Below are 27,734 nucleotides of genomic sequence, written 5' to 3'. Positions count from 1 at the left end.
GTTGAATACTGTGTGAGCACCTGTATGTGCATGCTGTGGGCAGTGGTCAAAGTGCATCTACAAAGTATGAGAACTGTGAAACTGCGTGCAATGGGGGAGGGATGAGTGGACATGGAGGCGGAGTCAAAGGTGTGACTGAAAAACGAAGGAGGGTATTCTCAAGAACGGGCGATAATTATCACCCACCTAGGTTAACGCAATGTTACATAACGCCATCTATCGCGGGAAACAAACGCCATGTTAATGGCGTATTCTCAAAACGCCGGCAATAGGTGATAGTTTCCCGATAATGCGTCAAATGTCCGCATTAAAATTACCGGGACGCCTATAAAAAAGGAAACCCGAACTTGAAAAAAGTTGCGATGGGGCCAACAGCGTTAAAAATATCAGCGATAAGCAGCGCCAGGCTTGCTATTCCCTTGTTAGGCGGGAAAATTCACCATAAAAGCAGTAACAAAAACAAAAAAAGAAAACCCAAACAACTGAGAAGCACCATGGAGGAAACTGGAGCAACTACAGAGGCGTTCCAGAACCCCACAAACTCCGAATACACATGTGAACTGTACATGGCACATATGTCCAGGGGACACCCTGGTGTGTTCCACGCAAGGTATTCCTGCTGGCTTCTTGGCTGGTGTGCATCTCCCATGTTGCTGAGGTGTTCACTGTGCCCCCATCCGCCTTACGTCCATGTTGCTCATGTTGTGGGACTTGAGTCACAGGGTGCATCTCTGCATCAGGGTGGTTCATATTTGATACCAAATGACACCCACAATTTCATATTTGACCACAAATGACATCCAGTTGTCTTTTTATGAACACCAGTGACAGGCTTCATGTCATGTTTTTGTACACATGTGATACGCTGATGAGTGGGATTACGTACTACATTTGACACCCTGAAATGGTATTTTGAATACGTGACACCCTAAACAGCTTCTCTGTACAGAGGTGACTATCTATTTGCTATTTGTGAGATTGTTAGCACTTAGTGTTGCATTTACACTTGTTAGAGTGATGTGCTAATGCAGAGGACTGACATGCACACAGGGAATTTGTTGCAATGAATTTACTTGCATATGCTGTTCATGTGGTCATTTTGTACTGTTTCATGATTGCTAAGGACAGTCACAATGTGACGTGCTTATGCGAAGAAATTGTTAATGATTGTGTTCCTTCGGGCTATTTCTGCAGCAGCTGCATTGGGGTGTGGTCCACCTGCCTCATCTTTCTCATCTTCGTCTGATGCATCTGGCACTTGGATCCATGGGGCATTGGTGCATACACAACATGCAATGATCATCTTGCACACTATTTCTGGGCTGTACAGGAGTCTTCCACCTCTTATGTCCAGGCACCTGAAACGTGAGTTCAACATGCCAAATGTGCGCTCAACAATACCCCTGGTGCGTTTGTGAGTGACATTGCACTGCCTCTGGGCCGGGGTGTTATGGGCTCGTGGGGGTGTCATCATCCACGGGCATAGCCTTGATCACCTGTGAGAGGTAAGTGAGATTAGTGTAAATTGGTGGTTCTGCATGCTGTGTTGGCAGACTTACAAGTTTTGTGGTGTGTGATTTGTGCGACTTTGGGATTCATGTTTGCCATGTATTGCTTCTCGCAAATATGCAGGATCAATGTGTATTACGTAGCCTCACAGCTGCTCCTGCCTCCCCTGAGCCTATTTACTTGTGTGTGCTGCGTGGTTGCATCACTTGCACTCCTACGGCACACCATTGTCATGCCTGTCTGCGCATGTCCGCAAGCCTGACAACAACACTGTAATGTTGCCCGTTGCAGGTGGGCAGCCATGTGTGTGTAGGCCTATGGTAAGGATAGGGCGGACACAGATATAGAGTACAGACCTGGCTGTACTCGCACTGCGATTGAGGCTAGGCCTTTGGCTTATGCTGCGGCAATGAAGATACACACACAACAGTTGGCATTTATGAGCCAAGACCCCGAGCTGTCTTGCGCTCCTTTATTTATCCATTTGGGTGATCCCGCCCTCCGTGTGCATACTACATTGCAACATTGTCGATTAAGGGCCGGGTGGTGCCGACACTACAACAGAGACATACACCATAGTTACTTTTGTGGCCAGCTCGGAACTGAACTACGCCCAGACCCCGGACTGAACCACGCCCAGAGCCCAGAACTGAACCACTCCCAGAGCCCTGGTCCATTTCTTCACACTCCTCACACGCCTACGTGTTGGCCGCCGCTGCGTCGCTGGGATGTCTAGCGCTTTGGAGTACGTCTCCAGACATTCCACTCAGGCTTTCCAGTGGCCTGCCTGGGACGGGGGTGGCCCCATGACTGTGAAGGGCTCCAGTGGCATTACCGAGGACATGCTGTTTGGCTGCTGGAGGCGGAATTGTGGGGTAGCCGCACCGGACAATGATTGTGGTGCACAGAGGTAGTGGCACCTGAGGCACTGCATCCAGCACTTGCCTTACTGCCACGTGGCGATGACTTGCGGTTCACTGAGGTAGGCCCACCTGAAGAGCTGAGCGGGTGTGCAGCCTGCGATGATGCAGTGGGCCTAGAGGCTGGACAGCAACTTGTGGTGCACTGAGGTAGGGCACCTGAAGAGCTGAGCGGGTGTTCAGCCTGCGATGATGCAGTGGGCCTAGACTAGAGGCTGGACGGCAACTTGTGGTGTACTGAGGTAGTGGCACCTGAAGAGCTGAGCGGGTGTGCAGCCTGCGATGATGCAGTGGGCCTGGAGGATGGGCGGTGACTTGTGGTGCACAGAGGTAGGCCCACCTGAAGAGCTGAGCAGGTGTGCAGCCTGCGATGATGCAGTGGGCCCGGGGATCCGGACTGGGTTTGATTTCTGTGAGACCTGCTGGACCGCAGTGTAGGCCTAAGGGAGCAGTCAGCACACACAGAACTCCGCGGTGCGGTGCCGCTGGGTGCGATGGGGGCCTGATGCGCAGAAGCCAGCGAACGGCTGAGGAGGCTGCCAAGCTCGCGGCCCTCGGGCTTGAAGATTGCACCAGCACGTGGTGGGCCCTCTTGGAGACACGCCAGTGTTAACAGGTGAGCAGTGAGGCCTGGGAGCACAGGGGCGGGCAATCATCGCTGGGCGCCGGACAGGTCTGGGGACCAGCGGGCTGGGGTGCAGCAGGTGCTTAGGATCGCGGAGGCCCCACCGGTGATGGTGGCGACCTTATGGCAGGGTGAGGGGCGCCGCCCTAGCAAACACTCCCCTGCAGGCGATGACGAGATGCGCGCCAGGTGGTGTGTGACGTAGCCACCACGTCGCCGGTGTTGAGTTGTCCGTTGAAGGTGGTTGGCCACATGTGTGTAGACCTATGGTCAGGATATGGCGGACACGGAGACACACAAAGTAGTTACTTTGGTGGCCTTCCCGGAAGTGAACCACGCCCAGAGCCCCGGGCTATTTATTCACACTCCTACGCTGGACTGGCATACGACGGCCCAGCCCACTACGCTTATACTTACAGGCGGGGCGACATAGCTACATGTCCACGGTCTTCCCTACTGCCTGAGGTTACATGGTTGCATCCACTGTCCACAACACTACACACACCAGCAGTATATGTCCACATGGACATGTCTGTGCTCTGCATACTCAAGACTATCCAGCACATCACCGCCACACTTGGCATTGTGTACATTCTTTTTATAGATCACTTTCTTCCTTTGCACATTCTTGGTTCCCACATCTCCCCACATTCTGCAATTGTGTGGCAGAGGGGCTATGCCTTTGTGGATGGTTTGTCTACATGTCTGGCCCCTGTTACCAAAGTTACTTGTGTTGTCGTGTCTGGTAGGTGGGCATGTTGGTTGGCATGTTGTATGTGATTTTGCCACGTGTGTATTCCCACAGTTGTGAGTTGTATGATTGTGGAGTTGAAGTGTGTGATGTGTTCCTTTGGTACTTACAAACAAGCAGTGCATTTCCATAGGTCCCATCCTGAAAGTGCTGGTTGATGATGGACTGTCAGAAGATGTAGGAATCATGCACACTGCGTGGGAAGTTGGCGACGACATTGGTGAACAGTCCCCGGTGGTCCACTATTGCTTGCACATTGATGGAATGCGAGTGCTTTCTGATGCGGTAATTGTGTGCTGTGTCGGCAGGGGGCACGAGTCGGACATGTGTGCAGTCAATTGCCCTCAACACGTGCAGGAAGCAAGCTATGGCATAGAAGCCTTGCTTGGTCTCCAGCTGTTCCTGCGCAGTGTGGGGAAGTGAAGGTGCTGGGGTATCAAGCTGATGATGCCATCCAAGACAGGTGTGATGAACTTTGAAAGGACTGGCTGTGTGATTCCTCCGACTATGGCAGTTGTTGGTTGGAAGGTACCAGAGGCCAACAAGTGCAGCACAGCCAGCAGCTTTGTCTGCGGACGGATGTTGGTTGTCCGCTTTGTTGGTACCATCAGCCTGTGGGCAATGTGGGTCAAGATGCGGAGGATGGTTGCCCTTTTGAGCCTGTAGTGGGCAATAACATCCTCTGGCGTTAAATCTCTGAGGCTGGTGCGTTTTCGGAAGGTCCGCTGTCTTGTTCTGCGCTGCCTCGGTGTTAGTCCGGGAAGGGGGGTGGTCCTAGGGGTAGGGGTGGTCCTGGGGGTGGTGGTGGTGGGTGTTGTGGCCCTCTTGGGTCTCCAAGCTGCATGATTAGTAGCTCCATGGCATCTGTTGGTCTTCATATGTGGCTCTGGGCTGGGATCCCTTTTTACTGACGGGTTTTTGTCGTACTTAAGAACAGAAAAAAGCAGTTCCTATGTCACTGCTGGGAACGTGCCTTATCGCCTGTTTTTGGCCCGCATCGCTGATCTGGCGGGTCATTGAGAATATCGCGAAGTGGTGTTATTGTGAGTTTTTGGACGGGAACGCCTACTCTGGATATGATGAGTGTTAGTTGTCGCTGTCAGCCTTGGCGATGTTTTTAGCGGCAGCTATCACAGGAAAACTGACAATGTGGGCTGTTAGCACAGGCTTAAGAATAGGGCGATAAATCTATTGCCACTTTCGTGGCAGAAAAGTGTTGCTAAATTGGCGATGAGTCCTTGAAAATATGCCCCTAAATGTTCTGTAACATTTTTCAGTCTTTCACCTTCAAGCAGCTACATATCAAATAACGCACAGCTTAAATGAAAAATAATTGCTGTGTTTGTAATCAGAGAGACACAGAGTTGAATCCTGGTTAGTGCAGTGGAGAATAGTGACTTGTGTATGTTTAGTGCCACGAGGTCCCACTCTGTGACAGAAAGCACTGTGAATATGTAAGGCATTACTTTAAACTTGTATTACTCACAGTATAATACAGGGTGCTACAAAATGGTCAAAAAATATTTTACGATGAAAAAGTGCTTTCAAAATATAGATTTAAAAAAATGCCCATAGTGCCATTTTTTGTTACTATCCTTTAAAAGCACACACTTGACGGATCAGCTGGTAGCCTCCTTAGCCATACCTCTCAAAAATAATAAATGTGTCATCAGGAAGCTTCAAGTGACTCCATCAATGAAAGCCAATACTGCTTCCAAGCACCCTTTACATTTGCACATTAACCAGTTGCGCACATTTATATTAATTTCAAGCAGTAGCACCCTGTCAAGAAGGTTAGTTTAGCTTTCTGCCCCTCCCTTGGTTTCACAGCACATGAGACTCCCTGCCTTACACTGGAAGGATTTCACTTGTTGGAATTAACCCTCCTGGGATGGTTGTCATTTTCCAAAAAGTAAGGCAACTGTTTAGCTTAAATTTAAAAGTATGGGCACATCATGCTCCTCAGATCCCCCACCACTTCGACCACCGGCTGTGGGTATTGCTATCTGCCCTGCACACCTGACAACGAGTACCCATGCCCCCACAAGCCCTCATCAGCCCACGGCAGCACACAGCCGAGAATGGGAGTCTCTCAACTTGAAGAGTTGATGAACGAGGCAGTGCGCCTGGAAGGATGAAAGAAGACTTATGAGGTAGTGCTGAGAAAGTGAGGTGTGGGGTAGGGAGTGAGAGGCAGGCTGCTGGCAGGGTGGGTGTTACTGTGATTCTTCCCTTCTTGGCCCGGGTTAGGTCTACAGCAAGGAATGGAGGCTGTCTGCATTTTTTCTGACCCCACAAAGGCACCCTATAGGGGCGTTTACTCCCGTGGTGGTAGCACAGTGCCTAGCCGCCCAGAGTCAGGGAGCAGAGGCAAACAGGGCTTTGCCATAGAGGCGGCGGGGGGTGTGGAGGACCAACGTAAGGGTACTTCAAGTGAATTAAGCCCATGGAATAAACTTACACATGGGCGCCTTGTTAGCCCAAAACCCCAGTTGCCTGCCTCAATTGGCCACATCTCAGTTGGCCCCCATGTTTTCCGTGAAGTTCTCACCAAGTTATGAGGGAGTGCTCCTTTAATGTGATGCAGGCACTTATACTTTTGGTGCAAACATGCATCCCCAAGGAGGTAGCTTCAGGGGGTGTTTGGGGTATGACACCCCCAAATAAATTAATTCTTGGCTTGTCCTTCGACTCTGGGGGGCCTGAGTTGGGCTGCTAACTCTGTGTCAGTGTTTCTGGCTGTGAGCTAAGAATGAAAGATAAACCAGTGACCTTTGATGTAAAGAGAGAGAGAGCGAGCGACAGAGAGAGAAAGAGAGAGAGAAACAAAGAAAGAGAAAAGAAAGAGAAAAGAAAGAAAGAAAGAAAGAAAGAAAGAAAGAAAGAAAGAAAGAAAGAAAGAAAGAAAGAAAGAAAGAAAGAAAGAAAGAAAGAAAGATGGAATCAACACCCTTCCCTACTTGTTAGAATTGTGTGATCCCAGGCACATGTTTTATTTCTCAGAGCCTCTTTTTTCTTTATTATAAAATATTTAGTTCACTTTTAAATACCTGAGTTCAAGATGTGCTCAGTAGAAGCACCTCTTATATTTGATTTAACAGACGGTCATGTTGCTCTAGCTTTTAGAAGAATCTCGGCCACATTTAGGGCTTATGTAACTACTGACTTGCCTCTTAGTTCTCTTACGACATTGTCTTTGGGGGGCCGAGCCATGAATGTTTCTAAAAACTACCACTTTTATTTTAAATGACGGTCCATGCAGTGATATAATCTGATGTACTAAGATGAAACGCTTCTGCATGTGAAAGAAATACACTTTTTTGAATTTTAAAGAGATTGTATCATTTCTGTACATTATGTTTTTCTTCATGATCCACATGCAGAACGTTTTCTGGGCTCGGCTCATTCACAGACATTCAGAGCCAAGCCAGACCCACGGCTCAGCTCCGGCTCAGATCACTCTATTAATTTGCCTGCGCGTCCTCCTCTGTTTGCAGCCCTGACTGAGTACAAGTGGCCGTCACTCACTTGATTAAATGATTGTCAGTCAGTCAAAAGCTCTTTATTTCGGCCACTAGAGCTGTAAAAGCACATAGAAAATAAATTCAATACATTACATACAAATTGAAGCAGTATACTTTGGGCTATATAGGACCAGGTAATACTTTGAGGAAAAATATACTTTTCCTATCTGAGATCTTGAGTTGGCGAAGTCAGCTCCTCTTGTCCCCATGTTAAAAGGGATTGTACAATATAGTATAAGTATAAAGAAGCTTGTTAAGCACTCGAATGCCAATGGCGTCTTGGCGCTAGGGTGTGGGAACATGAACAAAGTGAGGGCTGATAGCTACTGGAGATTGAACAACCGGAATTTCAGAGGAGAAATTTGGCTGAAGTCGTAAAGGCCACAGGAAGTTTGTTCCATAACTGAGTTGCACAATTAGAAAATGAGCGGCCGCCCCATCTGGCCCGTCTATATCTGGAGGTGTAAATAAGGCCAAGGTTGGCCGATCATAAGTCTTGCGGGGAATATAGAACCTGAACCTATTTTGACAGTCCACAGAACGCCCACCATAACGTGCCTTGTGCACCAGGCTGAGTGCCTTAAACTCAATTCTCTGTTGAACAGGAAGCCAATGAAGTGACCTTCCTCATTAGAGGTGGGGTGACCCTTCGGAAGTTGTAAGACAACACGGACAGCAGCATTCTGCAGTGATTGAATTTTGCTAATCTGATACTTATCGATGCCCAGAAACATCGCATTACAGTAATCAAGTCTGGACATGAAGAGGGCAGCCATTACCGTCTTCTGGAGTGCCCCGGGGATGAAAGGGAAGATTTTGCGAAGGGTCTTAAGCAGAAAGAAACAGGCTGAGGTTATACTGTTCCCCTGAGCCGACATGTTCAGTTTGTTATCAAAGAGCACTCCAAGATTCCTCACCTTTCCCACAGGTAGGGGACATTCCACCGCCTCTGGTGGCCACCACCGATTACTCCATATTGATGGTCCATTCCCAAATTCGATAACTTCTGTTTTCTCTGTGTGAATCTTTAAAAAAACTCTCGCTCATCCAGTCCATGATGTCCTTCAGACAGGCATGGAATCTTACCGCTGTTAACTCTGGTATGTCGGATAGGGATATAACCAGTTGCGAATCATCCGCATAAGACACGAAGGTAAAGCCGTGTTTCCTCACTACGCTGGCCAACGGCCTCACATAAACATTAAACAGGGTAGGGGACAAAGCTGAGCCCTGTGGGACACCGCAGGGCAAGTTGAAATTACCTGATTGTAGACCCTCCCAGTTCAGTGTTTGCTTTCTGTCGTCCAAAAAAGAGGAGAGGAGGGCTAAAGCGAAAGCCCGCTCCCTAATCCCTACCTCCTTTAGTCGCCGCACCAACACCGTATGATTAACGGTGTCAAATGCAGCCGACAAATCAAGGAGGACAAGGATTGCCCTCCCTCCCCCATCGACTGCAGCCCGGATTCCCTCCGCTGCAGCGATTAGAGCAGACTCAGTAGAGTGTTTTGGACGAAAGCCGTGTTGTGATGAATCAAGCAAGCTGTTACAGTCCAAGTACTCGGTTAAAGTTGTGTTCATGTGTCTTTCCATGCCCTTGGCAAGCCCGAAATTGGTCGGTAGTTTTTAAAATCAGTGACTTTCTTCAGAATCGGTCTAACACTGGCAGTTTTCCAGGTGATAGGATAAATCCCAGATGCCAGGACTTGGTTAATCAGGAGCGTGAGAGTCAGACTAATCCTCTCTGCCGCCAGATGCATGACCGACGGTGGGCAAGGATCAAAAGCTGAACCCGATTTGGTGGATTTTAAAATGTCAGTTACTGCCTCAACCGATAAGGAACCAAAGCCCATTAGGCTACATTGCACCTTCTCCTCAACCCGGGGAAGTTGCTGTATGCCTAATACAGAGTGTGGAGTTGGTAAGTTGGACAAGTCATCATATATTGTCTGGACCTTATCATGGAAAAAGGTCGTCAGCTTATTACAAAAATCCTGGTCGGGGTTGAACAAACTACCCTGGTTGGGTTTGGCCAAAAAGGACACGGATTTAAAAATTTCTTTAGCCGAGTTACTTGCGTCCTGGATTTTCAGAGTAAGTTTTGCTCTTTTGGCTAACAGAATGGCCTCTTTATATTTATTAAGGGCCCCATTACAGACGTCTTTACTGACCCTACTATAATCCACTCTCCAGAGACGCTCATACCTTCTGCATTCAACTTTTAGTTGTTTAAGCTCCGGGCCGTACCACGGTGCCCTCGCTGGGCGCCTGTTGAGTGTAGCAGTATGCTCGGGAGTGACACAGTTGACCGCTCCCTGAATCCAATCATTAAACTGGGCTGCTGCCACCTCATTATTTCCATCTAGGGTAGGAGGGGAATGATCAAGTGCGCCCAGTAGGCCAGTACTAGTGATCCTATTCCGTCGCCGAAATGTAAACTTGGTGGGTTTGTGAGGCGTGCCCATCCCAGTTAACCTAGCCCTAACCTAAAAAAAAACTGCTTTGTGGTCGGTCCAAGGAAGCGCGTCGACCCTGCAAAAGGCGATATCAGGATCATTGGAAAACAATCCATCTAAAATATGGCCTCCTTCATGTGTGGGTTCAGATACTAACTGATGTAGGCCATAAGCTGCCATAAAATCTAGGAGTCTGTCCGTGTCCGTATTAGTGCCCAGTTCGAAGTGATAGATGAAATCACCAAGTATTGAGTAGAATTCGGAGTCCGTGCAGGATTCCATATAGGACAAAAGGGTCGATGGAAAGGCGGCTCTAGGGCCCGGCGGCCGATAAACCAAGAAGCCTTGGCATACGATCACATCTTTAAGCCTAATGCAAAATTGCATTGCTTTAGCGTGAAGGTCCGCCACTGCCCTCACCTGGACCTTCAGAACTTGCTTATAGATAATGGCTATGCCACCACCTCTACTGCCTGTTCTATCTAGGTTCAGAAGTGCGTAACCTGATGGCAGAGCCACGTTCCAGTCCAGAGCTGATGTTGCGTCCGTCCGAGTCTCGGTTAAGAAAACCATGTCGGGGTTGTGTGAACTTAAGAACATTTCCAGTTTGTGTTTGTGTTTCACAACCGAGCGTACGTTTCGGTAAACACGCTCCGGTCTCCTGGTCGGCACTTGTTCTACACCAGTGTGGGGGATAACAGGAGTCGAGGGACCCTCTCCATTGCTGGTTTCAGTATGGCAGGCTATCCCGCCATTCCTCCCATTACTGCTGCCAATGTTCATACCCAATGAGAAATGGCAGTGTATACAGAGAAACATTCCCACCTCATCGTCAGGGTTAAACAAGGCGCAGTCCCTACAGCGCTGCTTCCGGAGCATCAGCAGCATCTCTGGAGTGTAGCATATGGGCCTGACATAACCAGGGGTCCTGGCCACGGGCACGTTCCGGGCGCTGACGGGCGCAGACGGGCTTGTCTTTGGAGCGCCTTTGGCGTGTCATCTGCGTGCCTGCTGCGCGCTCGCGCCAGCGTGGGTTTTAAAGTGTTGTCAGGGGTAAAAGACTAGAGTGCTAACCCAACATACGCGGGCCTGATCGCATGGACGGGTACCGCTAGTTGAGTGGACAAATATTAAACAGGAGAGAATATTAAAACAATTAAAAGCAGCCAAGATTCAAGGTCCCACAATCCCACCATAAAACCCTCTCGCAGCCCGCTTCAAACCTTTCACTAGCGCACCAGCGTCAGCATTACACACAGTGTGTGGCCTTTAAAAGAGCCGCAAAGTAAAAAACATTATGATTGTAAAAGGCAAGGACTGGAAACATGGACTCCTGCCTAGGGACACTTATTTGACACCTCTACCATCAAATCTTCTTGTGGCAGAAATTTAAAGTGTGTGAATAGTGACACAGCCCAAATGTTTGGAGGGATAACACCAAATGCGTTCTTGGTTTAGAGGAGCTCACTTATGTCCTTGGAAAGGGATTGGGCCTGTCATACTGCAACAAAAAGTGAGGATCCTGCCAACTCAGCTCTAATCTCATTCTGCAGGACTTAAGGACAGCATTACCCTTTGGCATCAGAAAGAGGTGCCCATTTGGTGGCTAAATTGCGTAGTATAAAACTGGAAATTTGGAATCAATCCTGGCTTCCCTGCTTATTCAAACTGTGTGATCCTAGGCAAATACTTGATTTCACTGCGCCTCCTTTTGTCTATTATCATATATGAGAGCAATTTTCAGTAGGTGAGCTCAGGATGTGGCTGTGCTTAACCTGTCATGATTGATTTAGGAGCCTATGATATTATTTAATCTATATTAAGAATTCAGGCCACATACACAGCTGACTATTAGTTCACTAACAGTATTGTCATCAAGGCGAGGCAAGCAATGGTTTTCAGGTCATGTTTAAAAAACTCTCACTTTGGATAAATGCTTCTCAATCGAAAGATGTCATCTGATGTACTAAAGTGAAACACCTCCCAATATTAAATAAATCCATTTTGTTTTTAATTTTGAAGGCCGCTTACAATATTCTAACATGATGCTTATTGCATGATTTTTAATTGATAAATATTTTCAAGGCTCGGCTTGTGCACGGGCTCTTAGGTCCAGAGCTGGCCCTCGGCTCGGCTTGTGCACGGGCTCTTAGGTCCAGAGCTGGCCCTCGGCTCGGCTTGTGCATGGGCTCTTAGCTCCAGAGCTGACCCTCGGCTAGGATTGTGCATGGGCTCTTAGGTCCAGAGCCGGCTCTTGGCTCGGCTTGTGCATGGGCTCTTAGGTCCAGAACTGGCCCTCGACTCGGCTTTTGCATAGTCTCTTAGGCCCAGAACTGGCCCTCTGCTTGGCTTGTGCACGGGCTCTTCGGTCCAGAGCCAGCCCTAGGCTCGGCTTGGCTCTCTCTCTTAGGGCATCATTAGGACATCCTGACGTAAAAAGAGACCGCCCGCCATAAGTGTGGCGGTCCCATGGGGCTGATTAGGATGCACCCGCCACACTGGCGGGCGCATCCTGAATTTTTAACATTGCGGCGGGCGGTGCTTTCAGCATCACCCGCCGCAATGCCAAAAATGCATGTTGGGCATATGCATGCACAACGTGGCAGGCACCGCGCGGTGCCTGCCATGTTATGGATGCACATGCAGGGGGGTACCATAGGTACCCACCATGTGCCTCCCCCACCCCCCAACATCCTGGGGGCCCACAACAGGCCCCCAACTTCAGAATCAGCATGTCTTTCCAGGCTGCCTCCCGCCTGCATCTTGGTATGGACGGCGGTGTCTAGCAGACAGCGCCACCATATTAAACCCTTTTCTGCCCGGTCAACTCATCGACCGGGCGGAAAAGCAACGGATGGTCTTCCCATCCGCCGCGATACCCCCCGCCATACTAATATGGCGGGGGAAAATGGGTGGCGGGCGAGGAAGGATGTAGGGCGGATCACCACCGCCATGCGGGCAGTGGTGATCCGCCCTACATCCTAATGGACCCCTTAGTTTGTCAGCTTGTCCACCGGGAGCATCAATGGCAGCCAGGGGCATGGCTTCCATTGGTGCAGCAGGTGCAGTGAACTGGGGCCCAGAAGACTAAGGGACCCAGTAAACCCTGATTATTGCTATATTTTATAAGTCAAACAGCAACCAGGGGCCCATATACAGTTTTGGGGTCGAGCAAGAGGGTGCCAAAAGGTACGAAAACATGACAGAAAGCAGAAGGAATCATGGCAGTGACAAAAATACGTAAGATGCGAATGGAGTGAGATAAAAGAAAGAAAAGGAAATGAGTCTTCAAAGAAGGAGAAATTGTCAGAAAGATAAGAAACACGGATGAAATTAGGCACAAATGAAGAATGGAAGGAACGGGAGGTGAAAAGGAGGAAAGAGAAAAAGAAAGTGAGAAAGGAAGATAAATATAAAGGAAAAGAAAGAATTGCGGTCGGAAGGAAAGGAAATAACAAAAGAAATTATAAAAGAAAATAGGAGAGAAAGGAAGAAAAAAGTAGGAAAACAAAATGAAATATTGAAAAACAAGCATGGGAAAGAGGGATGACAGATGAAGGAAAAGGGAAGGGCAATGAAAGGAATGAAGAGACAGAAGGAATTACGGAGGGAAGCAGAAAGAAAAAATTAAAGAAGGAAAGGCAGGGCAAAAAAGGGGGGAAGGAAAGACAGGAAGGTAAGTAAGGTAAGTAAAGAATAAGAAGACTGAACGAGGAAAGAGATGAACGACGCAAGGATGACGAAACGTAGCAAGAAGGCGCAATGGGATTAAAGAATAATAAACAGAAGGAAATCAAGATAGAATGAAGGGATTAAAAGAGAGTGGAAGAGGGAAAGATAATAATATGATAAAGTAGAAAAGAAAGAATGATTTAAAGAAGGAAAGAAGAGTAGAATGACAGAAAGTATGAATGAACGACAGAGAGAAATAGAGTAGGAAAAATGAATAAAGCACTGAAGGAAAGAAAGACCATAGAAAAAATGATAGCATAAATGTAATTTGGCAGGGAGGAAAGGAGGAAGGAAGAAGGAAAGCCCGATAAACATGCAGCTGCAAATTCTTTTAAAACTGTGCTGTAAAAGTATTATTTTGCACAATTTCTTTCACAGGGGAGGGAGCAACAATTCTCACAGGCATGTGTACAAATAGTCAGGATCTTTCACTTTGCTGTTATATTTAGTGCCATGTGGTTCAAGGTGGGGGGCATTTTGTTTTTCTGGCTACTCCCTTGACAGGGTGGAGGAGACAGACATTGGATGGTAAGAGACAGTCCAGAGGCAGCATAGAGAGAAAGTGGTTGTTGTCATGGGAATAGTCAGACATAAGAGAGAGAAGAATGCAAGCAGCAGGGGCGGCTGGCAAGTAAATGGATCGGTGGGAGGCAACTGAGTGGTGGCTGGGTGAGTGCATGCAGGCAAGGCGAGTGACAAAAAATAGAAAAAAGTCACTTACCTTGCTTGCTGCACGTCAGACGTCCTCCTCGCTCTGGTCCCGGTCCTGTCGCCGCCGCGGGTTCCAGACTCCAGCCAATTCCCTTAATCGATATTATCAGTTTGACTAGGTGTACACTCCATTGACAAATTAAGCAATATCGTCATCTGTACATTCATCTTTCACAGATTCTTTCTTCGCAAACAACCAACACATGTTTCGTCACAACGTGACTTTTTCAAGGCTGTGAGATTTTGCAATAAAATACAGATAAAAACAAGTCTTAATGTATAAAGGAAGAAAAATAGAAAATAAAAAGAGAAAATGAGTAGTGTCCAGATGACGTAAGACAAATGAGAATGAAGAACAGGGTCATGCAAAAAATCAGAAGAGTTACATTTGATTTAGACTGAGATATAGGGATTTAGATAGTGACATTAGGACAGCCAAACCCCGTGATTAGGTATACAATCTAAAGAAATATAAGTGAAGAGAAATCTTATCGTAGACCAATTCACCTAACCAATGCTGGCGCTACACTCAAGCTGGTAACCAGGATGAGAGAAGCGCCAGGATTGGATGGAGTGGGCTAGCTGGACTCTCCTTCAGGCCCCCTGTAGGCCTGAGCTTGGTCTCCACCCAGCTGTCTACTACAGCTAAGTGGAGAGCTTCAAAGTGCACATTTCACTTTGGCTGGTGCAAGAGAGAAGGCCAAACTGACATGCGTACTTTGGAGCACCCAGCCAGCCACGCTCCAGAGGAGGACAACCCCCCATTTCTACCGGCTGGGGGCAGGCTGGCATCTGCAGCACACTAAAATAAAATGGCAAAATGGTGCCCTCGCGAAGAAACCACCGCTGGCAAGCAAGAGGAGAGAGAGGGCCTGGAAGAGAGTCGAGGTAAGGGGTGGAAGGGACAAGGTCAGGGAAATACGAGGGGCAAAAGAATCAGGAGAGGACACAAGGAAATGAGAGAGACTGTAGAAGAGGGAAAGAGTCCGGAAGAGCCAGAGAGACGATAGTCGGACACAATACAAAGGGCGTGAATGCACACCACTGCACCATGCAATGGCACACTCATTAAAGACCTCCATGCTAGTCCAACCCCTAGCCCCACCCAAACCCTCCCCACCCCAGTCCAGGCTAAATTTGGCGAGTACCTGTGGGTGTTTTTCCCATTTAAATCACTGATGAGGTGGAATCTTGAGTGCACTTATCCCACTAGATGACCATGGGTGCTCCCAGGCTCTTCTCACCATGCTCCGCCCAACCAAGGTCATCCCAACTATGCCAGACAATCGTTTATACAATGTGTCGTATAATGTGCTTGAATGAACTGTGCGAGTGACTGAATTCATTGTAGCAGTACTATGAGAGAATCCTCAAATGTATTCTGTAGTACAGTGATTCTACCTGCTTGTCCCTCATTTGTGCACTTCCTGAAATCCATGCACATGATTAGTAATGAGTGAAATCCTTTGTTTAAAGTCATATAAAATGATGTAGTTTTCCAGGGTACTCCATCACCCCTTTTGTAAAGCTAATTTTTGCCGGATGTTTCAATGAGCTCAATTGAGTTCTCTGTACCTATGATGTGTATTCTTTATGCTAATAATGCTTCTCAGATGCTTCATGTATTTTGACTAAACAATACTTTATATAAACTCTTTAAATCTTGACCCGCGTCTGTCGTTCCTACTCTGAGAATATTACAGTTTAGATTCTGCCCTTGAGAGAAATAAAGACGGGTCTAGTCAGAGAGCACCAAAGTCCGTAAAGAGAGAACACCGCTCCCCGTCCGAGTCGTTGGTGTGCCCTTAGTACAGTTATGAATAGACTGGTTTGCGCACAGCACCACACTCTCAGGAGATTATGTTATATGGATTTGTATAGTGCGTTTATCACCCGAAGGCTATCCGGGCGCTGGAGTAGATGGGTAGGCCAATTGGGCTACTAGGTGAATAGCCAGGTATTCAGTTTCTTGCAGGAATTGAGTAGGGATGGGAAGGTCCTGATATGGGGTGTAAATGTAGGAGAAGGAGCGTCCACTTTATTTGCTCCTGCGGATGCAGGGTATTTGCGTGATGTGGAGTGTGGCTGATCCCAGTTGCCTGGTGGGTTGGTGGAAGTTAAGGCGGTCGTTGAGGCAAGCATGTCCGGCATTGTGGCAGGCTTTGCATGCATCGCTGAGAAGTTTAAATTAGCATGCCTTCTGGATTGGCAGCTAGTGTAGCTCTTGTCTCCAAATAAAGTTGTGTGGCACTTGGGGATACCTTCATGAGAAGATGTATGGACAGAAGATATTTTTAATCTTCAATTTAGGCTGTTGTCACGGCCTTTGCAAATGATATTTAACAGGTCCGAAGCTGTTTGTAAAGTGTTGTTTCTTAGTTGTCAGCATACCGCGCCGTATTCTGCATCGTGGTTGAAGTTCGAGGCTGGAACACAGCCTAAATTGAAGATTAAAAATATCTTCTGTCCATACATCTTCAAGATATAGACAAGATATACAGGCCTGGCCATACCTACATTTCGTGGCAAACTAACAGTCTGCATGATTAATCCAACAAGAGAGCCACCTCACTCCGACAGAAGAGTTGCTGAGGATAGTAACAAAATCAAAGAAGTTTGAAAATACGACTCACCTCTAGCAGAGGTCTGTCCCCTCGTTTGTGCACAGAAAAGTTTTCAATCTTTATTGGTCCTGATGAAGGTGAATCTTAATTATCGCTCACCGAAACGTGCGTAGACCAGCATCACTACAACTGGACAAGAAAGCTTATCTGGACATACTCAGAATAAAGAATAAGAGTATAGCAAATTTATTTCTGTAAAATGTACAGTCAAATATGAAAACTCTCTGATTGTTTTTAGACAAATTGATTTTTCCAGTTGTACATTTTCCTATTGGTTTTTCTCCTTTTGGTAGTGTTTTGTATGTGGTATGAGTGTTTGTATGCAAGATTAGTATGCAAGATATGAATGCAGGGATTTAATTGGCCTATCGAGGGTCTAAATATTTTGTGTTTATGTCATTTTAATAATGTCCAATTGTAATAATTTGTTTTTCAGTATATTTGGGAATCATTGGAAATTATAACACTGTAAATGAAATGTTTATAATCACCTTTTTGATACAAAAAAATGCTTTTGCTTACCAAACAAAAAATAAACAAAGATAAAAAGTAAATACTTGTGTGTGTATACATTGTATCTTGGAGGTCATCACTGTAGGTGCGCATGTGTATTAAAATTTAATTAGAGTATTTGCCAGGAAAAGAAAGAAATATAGGCCGTCAAAGAGGTCATTTCTCTTTAATTCAGGGAGGAATTCATTACATTGATCCCTACCGGGGCTGGTTGAGAGTGGCTGCTGCACTGAGGAAAGCGGTAAACCAACGCAGACCACCGGTGGGCAGATCCTGATCAAGCGCCCTGCGAGCTGGGCGAGCCTTGCAGCAATCGGTGAGTCTGTCGACCAAGGGGGGAAGAGAGTGGGGCTCCCCTAATCCCCCAAAGGCCAGCGAGGTGTTGCAGCAAGAAGGGGGGCAGCAACAAGCCCCCTCCATGCCGCCTGACCCAAGATTGCAGACAAAGTGCCCCATCAAATAGAAGGCCCATGCAGCAGACCGGGGGGTTAACAGATGAAAGAGCGGTCAGAAGTAGGAGTCCCCCAAGACCTCTGACGAAGCACCGTGGAGACCAGACGTGAGGGAATTATGGGTCTATAACCAATGCCTGACCCTAAGATGGCCACCTCCGGGGACATCTGAAATGTATAACTTCTACTCTCTCACGACAGTGAAGCCCGATTGTGCACAGCATAGAACCCGGAGAGGAAGCGCCATTAGTCATAGATACCTGGCCAGGATGCCCAAGCAAGCAGTCGGGCCAGAGAGCTCCTCGCATCAGCATTGCACAACAAACACCACCCCTCCCCCGAGCGAAAGACTAAAATGGGAACCGGCTGATTTTAACTCCAAGGTCAGAATCCCTTGCCTGACCTCAAGATGGCTGCCACAGTGGTCCCTACCCCGACCACGACAGTGGAAATCGACCAGACCTCGAACACATCCCCCTTCCGGCCTACCCATCAGGATACATACTGAATCTGCGAACCTACTTCTGACCATGGAGACCTAGCTTTTTCGCCGATGCCCGGTGGAGCTACTTGATTGCTAAAGAGGAGATGGGCGGTGGTCTACCCCCTCGGCCGTCACCTACCCAGCCGGACTTTGGGCAGACCTTACTGCCTCTCTCTGTTGCATTCTCCCTCCTACCCCTTTACTCCACCCCCTTTACGCTCCATTTATCCCTCCTCTTTACTCTTTAATTGTTTTCCCGTTGAGACCTAGCTGTTTGGCTGATGCCTGGTGGAGCTACCTGATAGCTATAGATTGGCTGTGGACTTCCCTCTCGGCTGTCATCTATCCAGCCGGACTTGGGCAGACTCTCTTTCGTCTCTCCATCCTATCTGCCTCCTACCCTTTACCCTTCTAAACTCCATTTATTCCGTCTTCTACGCTCTTGAAACGTTTTCCTAGTAACTGATGTAACTTGTATCTGATGTAACTTTGTAATTTTGTGGAACCTTATGTAAAGCGCTCTGACACCTCTGGGTCTAGCCAGCGCTATATAAAACACAAATAAATAAATATGTCTCTGGAGGATCAGATAGTATTGAACCTTAGCAGGAAGAGGCAGTAATAAGGCTCATCAGGATCAGGCACTATTGAACCTAAGCAGGAAGAAGCAGTAATAATGTCTCAGTAGGATCAGGCAGTATTGAACTCGCACAGGAAGTGGAAGTAATATGTTTCCGGAGGATCCGGCAGTATTGAACCTTAGTGGGAAGAGGCAGTAAAATGTCTCAGCAGGATCAGGCAAAATTGGGCCTTAGTAGGAAGAGGCAGTAATATGTATCAGCAGGATCAGGCAGAATTGAACTTAGCAGGAAGTGGAAGTAATAATTTTCCAGAGGATCAGACAGTATTAAACCTTTGCAGGAAGAGGCAGTTATATGTCTCAGCAGGGTCAGGCACTATTGAACCTAGGTAGGAAGAAGCAGTAATATGTCTCAGCAGGGTCAGGCAAAATTGAACATCAGTAGGAAGAGGCAGTAATATGTCGAAGCAGGATCAGGCAGTATTGAACTTTTGCAGGAAGTGGAAGTAATATGTTTCTGGAGGATCAGGCAGTATTGAACCTTAGCAGGAAGAGGCAGGAATATGGCTCAGCAGGATTAGACACTATTGAACCTAAGCAGAAAGAAGCAGTAATATGTCTCAGCAGGGTCAGGCAGTATTGATCCTTATCAGGAAGAGTCAGTAATGTGTCTCAGCAGGATCAGACAGTATTGAACCTTAGCAGGAAGAGGCAGTAATATGGCTCAGCAGGATTAGACACTATTGAACCTAAGCAGAAAGAAGCAGTAATATGTCTCAGCAGGGTCAGGCAGTATTGATCCTTATCAGAAAGAGTCAGTAATATGTCACAGAGGACCAGGCAGTATTGAACTTCAGCATGAAGAGGCAGTAATATCTCTCAGCAGGATTCAGCAGAATTGAACCTTAATATGTCTCAGCGGGATCATACAGAATTGAACCTTAGCAGGAAGAGACAGTAATATGTCTCAGCAGGATTCGGCAGTATTGAACCTCAGCAGGAAGAGGCAGAAATGTGTATCAGCAGGACCAGGCAGTATCGAACCTTACCAGGAAGAGGCAAAAATATGCCTACAGAGGATCAGATAGTATTGAACCTTAGCAGGAAGAGACAGTAATATGGCTCAGCACGATAATGCAGTATTGAACCTTAAAAGGAAGAGGCAGTAATATGCCTTAGAAGGATCAAGCAGAAGTGAACTTTAGTAGGAAGAGGCAGCAATATGTCCCAGCAGGATCAGACAGTATTGAACTTTAGTAGGAAATTGAAGTAATAAGTTTGTGGAGGATCAGGCAGTATTGAAACTGAGCAGGAAGAAGCAGTAATATGTCTCAGTAGGATCAGCAAGTATTAAACCTTAGCAAGAAGAGGTAGCAATGTGTCTCAGCAGGTTCAGGCAGTATTAAACCATAGCAGGAAGAGGCTAATATGTCTCAGGAGGACCAGGCAGTAAGTAACCTTAGCAGAAAGAGGCTGTAATATGTCTCAGCAGGATCAGACAGTATTGAACCTTAGCAGGAAGAGGCAGAAATGAGTCTCAGCAAGACCAGGCAGTATCGAACCTTAACAGGAAGAGGCAGTAATGTCTCAGATGGATCAGACAGTATTGAACCTTAAAAGGAAGAGGCAATAATATGTCTCAGGAGGATCAGATAGTATTGAACCTTAGCAGGAAGAGGGAGTAATGTGTCTCACCAGGATCAGGCAGTATTGAAACTTAGCAGGAAGAGGCAGCAATATGATTCAGCGGGACCAAGCAGTATCGAACGTTAGTAGGAAGAGGCAGTAATATGTCTCAGCAGGATCAGACAGAATTGAACCTTAAAATGAAGAGACAGTAATGTGTCTCAGCAGAATCAGGCAGTATTGAACATAAGCATGAAGAGGCAGTAATGTGTCTCACCAGGACCAGGTAGTATTGAACCTTAGCAGGAAGAGATAGTAATATGTCTCAGCAAGATCAGGCAGTATTGAACCTCAGCAGGAAGAGGCAGAAATGTGTATTAGCAGTACCAGACAGTATCGAACCTTAACAGGAAGAGGCAGTAATATGTCTCAGCTCGATCAGACTGTATTGAACCTTAGCAGGTGTAGTGTAGTTCCTATATCCCTGATAGGCTTTGTGCATTGGAATAACATACATTATAGATTTGACTTAGGACTCAGGTCAGTTTGTCTATATCGAGTATATTAAACTTAATTACATGTCTGTGCCAGCTAACTCAGAGGTCACTAGAAACTTCTCGAATATACAAGAAGGGATTCGTTTCTGACAACCGCATAAACATGACAACTTTGTTTCCCTTTAGAATCGGAACAGTCTCAGAATCGTGGAAACAATAGATAACAGTTTCACTCAGTCAATGCAGTGCATGCTTCGTTTTTACAGAGTTGCACAGAAATAGAGAGACGGGCGTTTCAATAAAAGGGTTTATTGAACAGTCTTATTTCTCATGCAAGAGATATGGATTGCTACAATCGTAAGACAGACTGCAAAGTACAATATATACGAGGTTAAAAATAATACTGCAATAGCATGGTTTGTAGCTATGACATATATTAATCAAAATACATACATAAATAACATACGCTAAATGTGATACTCATCTGATGCTTCTAAATTGTTCTACCCCAGTGTACCTAACCTAAGTGCAGTACGAGGTTTGAAGTAGGTGTTATTTCTAAAGTATAGCTAGCTATATTTTAGTTTAGCCAAGAGTTGCCAAAAGTTTCTCTAAGTTCTAGTTAGCTCCATACCTTAGAATGAGAGAGGTTGGAATCTCTTTTCTGGACTCTATAGTCTAACCCCCCGCAAGGGGAGTCAGAGAGCACTGGAGCTGGATTCTCTGCTAGGCGGATGGCAGCGTCAGGTCAGTGCATGAGGCTGGAACTCGATCTCCTTCCGAACTTGCCGTGGCAAACCGCGTAGTCTGGGTTGGATCGAATCCTCCGGGAACCGCAATTTGCCAGAGCAAGTGCTGGTATATTTATACCTTAAAGGTGTCTAGGAATGCCGGTATTGATGTAAAAGGCGGGCAGAGGAACGTCATGAATGAACCCCTAAGGAATAGATGTTCATGTATACTTAATGAGTTCTTGGAGAAATCAATATTCAAGCTGAGGGAAATTCCTAAAGGCTTAAGGGTCTGGTTTTCCAAGAATTCATTGTGACGTGGATGGACGGATGTAGGTGGCCATGACTGTATTTGGTTTGTACGGTCTAAATAAGGGCCGGATTTCTATGTCCAAATAAGGGCAATTTGAATTGTACCTATATAAGGGCATTAATCGGGAAACATATATACAGAATCTAAATCTGCACACAACACCCACTCCAGTTTCTTATGAACGACGTTACTAAATCCTAAACGTTCTAAACATATCTTAAAACAGAGTATCGCATGGGTTTGCTAAAAGAAGCTAAAAACATATCTAAAACATATGTTCTAAAAATACATTTACAAAACCATTGCTATGCATAAAGTGTTGTACATATAAAAAGCAATGTTCCATTCTAAGCATAGGATCACATTGGAATGCTAAATGAATGAAACAAAATATTTACATGTGATGAAATGGCTCGTAAATACAGAAGAAAAAGGGGCCGAAACCATTTCATATCAGGCTACACAAGTCAAATTGTTATTCATGACAAGGTGGCATACTGTCCCTGGAAGTGTTATCAAAGAATTCTGTTCTCGATGAATAGTTCTACTTTAACAAGTTTACTGTGCCAAAAAAAGAAAAATACAATTTTGGGACGGGGATAAAATGTAATCATAGAAAAATTTCCAAAGTCAGTAGTACGTTTGAAAAAGAATGAAGGCCAAATTCAGAGTCTCTCCGGAACACTGTGTGCTCGAATCAAAAGTCAGTGTGTGGGGATGGAGAAAACATAACGTTTTCTAATCCTGTAGACAACAAGTCATCTACCGTTGTGGGTGAGAGTTGGAATACCTTGTGTAGAAGATAAACAGCACATAGATGCGAACTATCGCCTTCAGCAATGTCCGGATTGGATGTTACCTGCGCACCTGGTGTTTCCTCTCGTACCTCAGCAGTAGCATGTTGCGTCTGTGAGATCTCAATGAATGCCACCATCAGGATTGGTAGCCGCTGGGGACAACACATAGCATGGGCCGTTATCGGGTCCAGCAGAGTTTCGATATCCGTAGGCATGACTGATGGGAGTGTCAGACAAATGTCCAGCACGCATTCTTCACCGCATAGCAGGCAGCGTAGAACAGGTAAGATGCAATCTTGCCAGATTGGTCTGAACGACAGAAACCAAGTGGTGTTTAATTCTCGTGGACGAGGTAAACCCAGAATATGGACGATGCGCTCACGACACTTGATCTCCAACAGAGTTCTCTCCATGGCGAGCTGGGTGTCGCTGGTGATTTGGCTTGCCATACCGTAGCAGTAGGAGCAAAAATAGTATCCCTGCAACAAGTGCTAAAAGGAGCGGCAGTCTGCCAAACACAAAGTGCACGAAATTTGGAAAAATTCCGAGGATTGCTTGAAAAGGTGCTAACAGTCTTGCACACACGTTCTTAAATACATGTACAATGCCACTTGTATCAGACATGTTTAAGATACGACCTAACATTTCTGAGAAATGCACAGGGCAGTTTGTATACAAAAGGGTATGTATCTCCGCAGAAGTCCTTGCGCCTTGGAGATCATAGGTTTCTTAGGCAGAGGTCAAAGGCACAGTTTTTTGTAAAGGAATGGCTTTCATTCTGCTTATAGTATCAACTCGTATAGAAGAGATATTCAGTGAAGGCCATAAAGGTGACTCCCTGACTATGGTTATTTGGGGAAACAAGACTTGCATACAGCAAGTGACCCTGGATGTAACCGTTACTAGATATAGGAAACCTGGCAGCATGCTACAGCAGCTGTGATCATTCAACACAATGTAACTCCCATTTGAAAGTTGACCAAAGATTGATTTAATCACTGCTGCTGGGGAACCGTGCAGGTGGCAGGATAAGTTTGTAGTGGAACCATCGCAGGCCCCGTGTAAGGTAATATTCTGACAAAGGAGAGAACAGCTTAGTGCGTGTTCACAGTTTTCACCACTAAGAAACACTTCATGTCCCCCACTCCAACATCTGTGTGTGTAAGGTAAACCCCAGGATGTCTTGATGTATTCTTCTTTACCCAACCTTTCATTTTTGCCTGCTGGTATATTTTTTAGGCAATACTGAAAATGGAAACTTGTAACAGGCAGAGTATTCTTACCATGTATGATCCACTCAGTAGCTGGTTTTTCCGCCACTGTGAATGGTAATTTCTCCAGTTTTTCAATGCTCAGCACCGTATAGTCTGCTCCCCTTTGTGCCAGTTTGATCTGTCTATCAGTGAGATTGAATTCTGAAAACAGTGACGTAGTATTGATTAAACTCCAAGGCACATAGCCAGAATGCAGGTTTTGAAGCGTCCAGCTTAAAAGCATGATAGAACATAGCTGTGACTGACCATGTTGCAACATGACCAAGTCTTGTTCCATGATGTATATGACAGAGGACACAATTCTGTCCAGAGAATATATCCTGGACGACAGAGTTGTTAACCCATTGTCTACTACAGAGAGAGATTTTTCTAAATTAACACGATCAATTTCTCTTATTCGTTCTGCAGTCTCTGTTTGGGTGACCTTCCATGCTTTTTTATAAGCAGCGTAGATACCGGCATATATGAAACATTTTTGACGCGGTTTTCTTGGTCCTAGCAAGAATTCCCTAAGGTCTGCGCCTTCTTGAAGTAAAGTTAAGTGTTGTTTTACATCCTCTAGTGCAGCTCTCTGTATCCACTCATGGCAAAGTTTCCATACACTGTAAGTTGTTACTACCTCCGGATGATGTCTTTGGACATAACGTGGGTCTGGCATAAGAAAGGTAAAACCTTGTGTTTTGTTCAGGAATCTACCTTGACAGTTTTTTGTGTCTAAGGGCCAGAGCAACCATTTTTTCCATTCAGGATCTGATCTGTTGTGATGCAAAATATTATGTACGTCGACCTCCACCTGTTTAGTGCTTCCACTTGTAGGTGCAGTTATAGACGGAGTTTTCATGTCTTTTATCTTGGCTATACCAAGGCATGATGTTTGTTGGACAGTATCGTTCAAAAACATAATCTGCTCAGGGATGATACAGGCTCTAAACAAAGCTTCTATTCCCTGTACTTGCCAATCTTTAGTACCCCAGACAGTTTTTGTCTCAATGTAGTCTTTCCAAAAATCGTAACCCTGTCTAGACAGTTGGGCAATAAAGGCTGTCGAATAAATCTGTTTGGTATTCGTTAACATAGTTTTCATTCCTGTCTTATTGACATTCTTAAAGTAAAATGCTTCTTCATTCAAGATTTTAATTCCTGAAAAATATGGAAATTTCATTGCAAATATTTTAGAGCTACCCTTTGGTGGCATAGGACAATGTTCTCATTGGTTATACATAAATACATTTCTAGGTGTTGCAGATTTATGCAAGAAATGATGACCATAGAGGTTATAACAATACAGCTGTTCATAGTCTGATGAACCTTGTAAATATTCATTATTAGTGAATGCAGTTGACATCTCTAGATCAGACATCATATTATTAACAGTCTCAAAGTCCCAATCATCAGAAAAGGTACTGGAGGTAATAAAGTCACTTAATGAAATTTTAAATAAATGTGGAATCTTCAAAAGCTCAGACGGGCCAAAAATGTCATATTCGGTTTTGTCCCAAACTATACCATCAGGTATAGGAATCGCTGTGATTTTCTCTGCTGACAATTCTCTTGCTTCACGATGGGATGATTTGTGTGGCTGGAGGAGTAAGTTCACTCTTTTACTTGCTGTGTCCATTTGAATATATCTTCCATTAATCAGCATAACCAGAGTTATTACCAGAGCTAACCAAATTTGAAAGAAGAATATTGCCAAAACAATCCATAGGTCAATCCATGGTGAAACCAGGTAAGTCTTTTTCAAGATTTGAAAAAAGTCTATTGCTTGTTCTTTGAAAGTTCTTTGTACTGGTGTCGTTTCAGGCTCACTGGGATCCTAAGAAAATGTATAAAAGTTCATGAAATAGCCAGAAGCAGTTCTGTCAAGGGTTGGAATTGCATCAGGATTTGTTGAATTAACTGGAACCAGTTGATCACTTGTTACTTCGTTTTAAACAGGTGTATCTGGACAAACTGTTATTTGGGTCTCAAGAGGTACAAGGTCCATAGCATTGTTGCTTAGTCCTCTATTTCTAACTGTCGAATCTTCAAAGGAGATGAGTCTCTCAGTATGAACCTCTTGGATTGTAGATAGAGGAGTGCGTCTGCTACATTGGCGGAGTCCACTTGGCCTACTGTTCAGTATCGGCCATGTATTGTGGTTTGATCAGGTCGATGGACACACATCTTTTCTCCTTTTTACTAGCAAGGGGCGGCAAAAGTACTGTTCTTGATCCATGGAGTGCTAGGACAGGTACTTTTTTTCCTTTCCACAACAGAATTTCCCTCAGGATGGAATGGAGAAGAATACCGCAATGCTATGCCCAGACTGGCCATTGCTTCTTTGTAAGCCCTAGAGCTAAAGGCAGGACCCTGGTCAGAATGTAGTGTGCCTGTTGCGAATGTGCCGATAAAGACTCGCAAATCTTTTATAACAGTTTGAGCGTCAGCCGAGCCCTGAGGCCACATCCATAGGAACCTAGATTTAGTGTTTCTGGGACTGCATTTGTCCAAGAGGATGCCTGCACATAGATAGTCCAATGCTGTCTAATAATGGTGTCTGAACTGGGCTGGCTATGTTATAGTCCGGTATCTGGTGGCGTTCTGTACTGCGATCTCTATTGCATGCTATACAGTTATTGATGAAGATGTGAATGAGAGTATTCATTCCTGGCCACGAGTACATCTCTTTTAGTTCTAAAATTGTTTTTGAGATCCCCTGATGTATCAGACCCTCTCCCAGATGTGCTTCGTAAATCAAAGTTGCTCTACGTTCCCTGTTTGGAATTACTCTATCCCCCACTCCAGGGATTAAAGCAAACGGAATGTTGTTCGCATCAATTACATATGAGTATTTGAGTGGAAACTTTTTAGATAATGCCGGACCGCTGCCTTTGCTTGATGCATTGACAGCCAGCATTATTTCGAGGTCTATTTTTGTTTTTGAATGAGTGATTGCAGCTACGGAAGCTGAATGCCATCACGTTGGTGACTCAACGTGTGTATCACGTGAGAGTTCTGTAGTCTGTTTCCCAACTGAACTACTTGTTCCCAAAGCAATTTGTGCTTGATTGTGCCACCTTTTGTATCTTTGAAACCATTTTGAATCCAATTCTGTAAATATTAATTGTAAGATTGAACACAGTAAAAAGAATGGCACACTATCAGTGTGGGGAATTCGCGATCTGTATTTTCAAGTGCCATCTTAAATGCTTGTAGTTCAGCTCGCTGAGCTGTACAATCTCCTAGAGATTTGTTTTTTGTGACCATTGGTCTGAATTTGCCATCTCGCATGCGACCTTTAACGATAGCACACGCTGCACTGTAAGCTTGCTTACTCACCGTAGCGGGCTGTGCAGATCCGTCAGTATAAATTATACATTCGTACTGATCAAGAGGGAGAATTATCAGTAGGCAGAGGACATTCGCGTTCATATTGCAGGAATGCTTGTGTTTTTAAATATGGATCAAAAACGCATTCAGCATCAGTTGCAGCAAGAGAATTAACCCATTGTATACATCTTGGATGTAAAGCTTTTGCATTTGGAATGCTAGCCTTTGTAACTGCCTCTAGGGCTGGTACAGGAGTCACAACCATAATGCATTTCCCCTGTGCTAGAGCTCTTTCTTTTGCTACAG

This window comes from Triturus cristatus, chromosome 1_1, assembly GCF_964204655.1.
Source record: "Triturus cristatus chromosome 1_1, aTriCri1.1, whole genome shotgun sequence".
Lineage (NCBI taxonomy): Eukaryota > Metazoa > Chordata > Amphibia > Caudata > Salamandridae > Triturus > Triturus cristatus.
Note: the sequence above shows the minus strand (reverse complement) of the source record.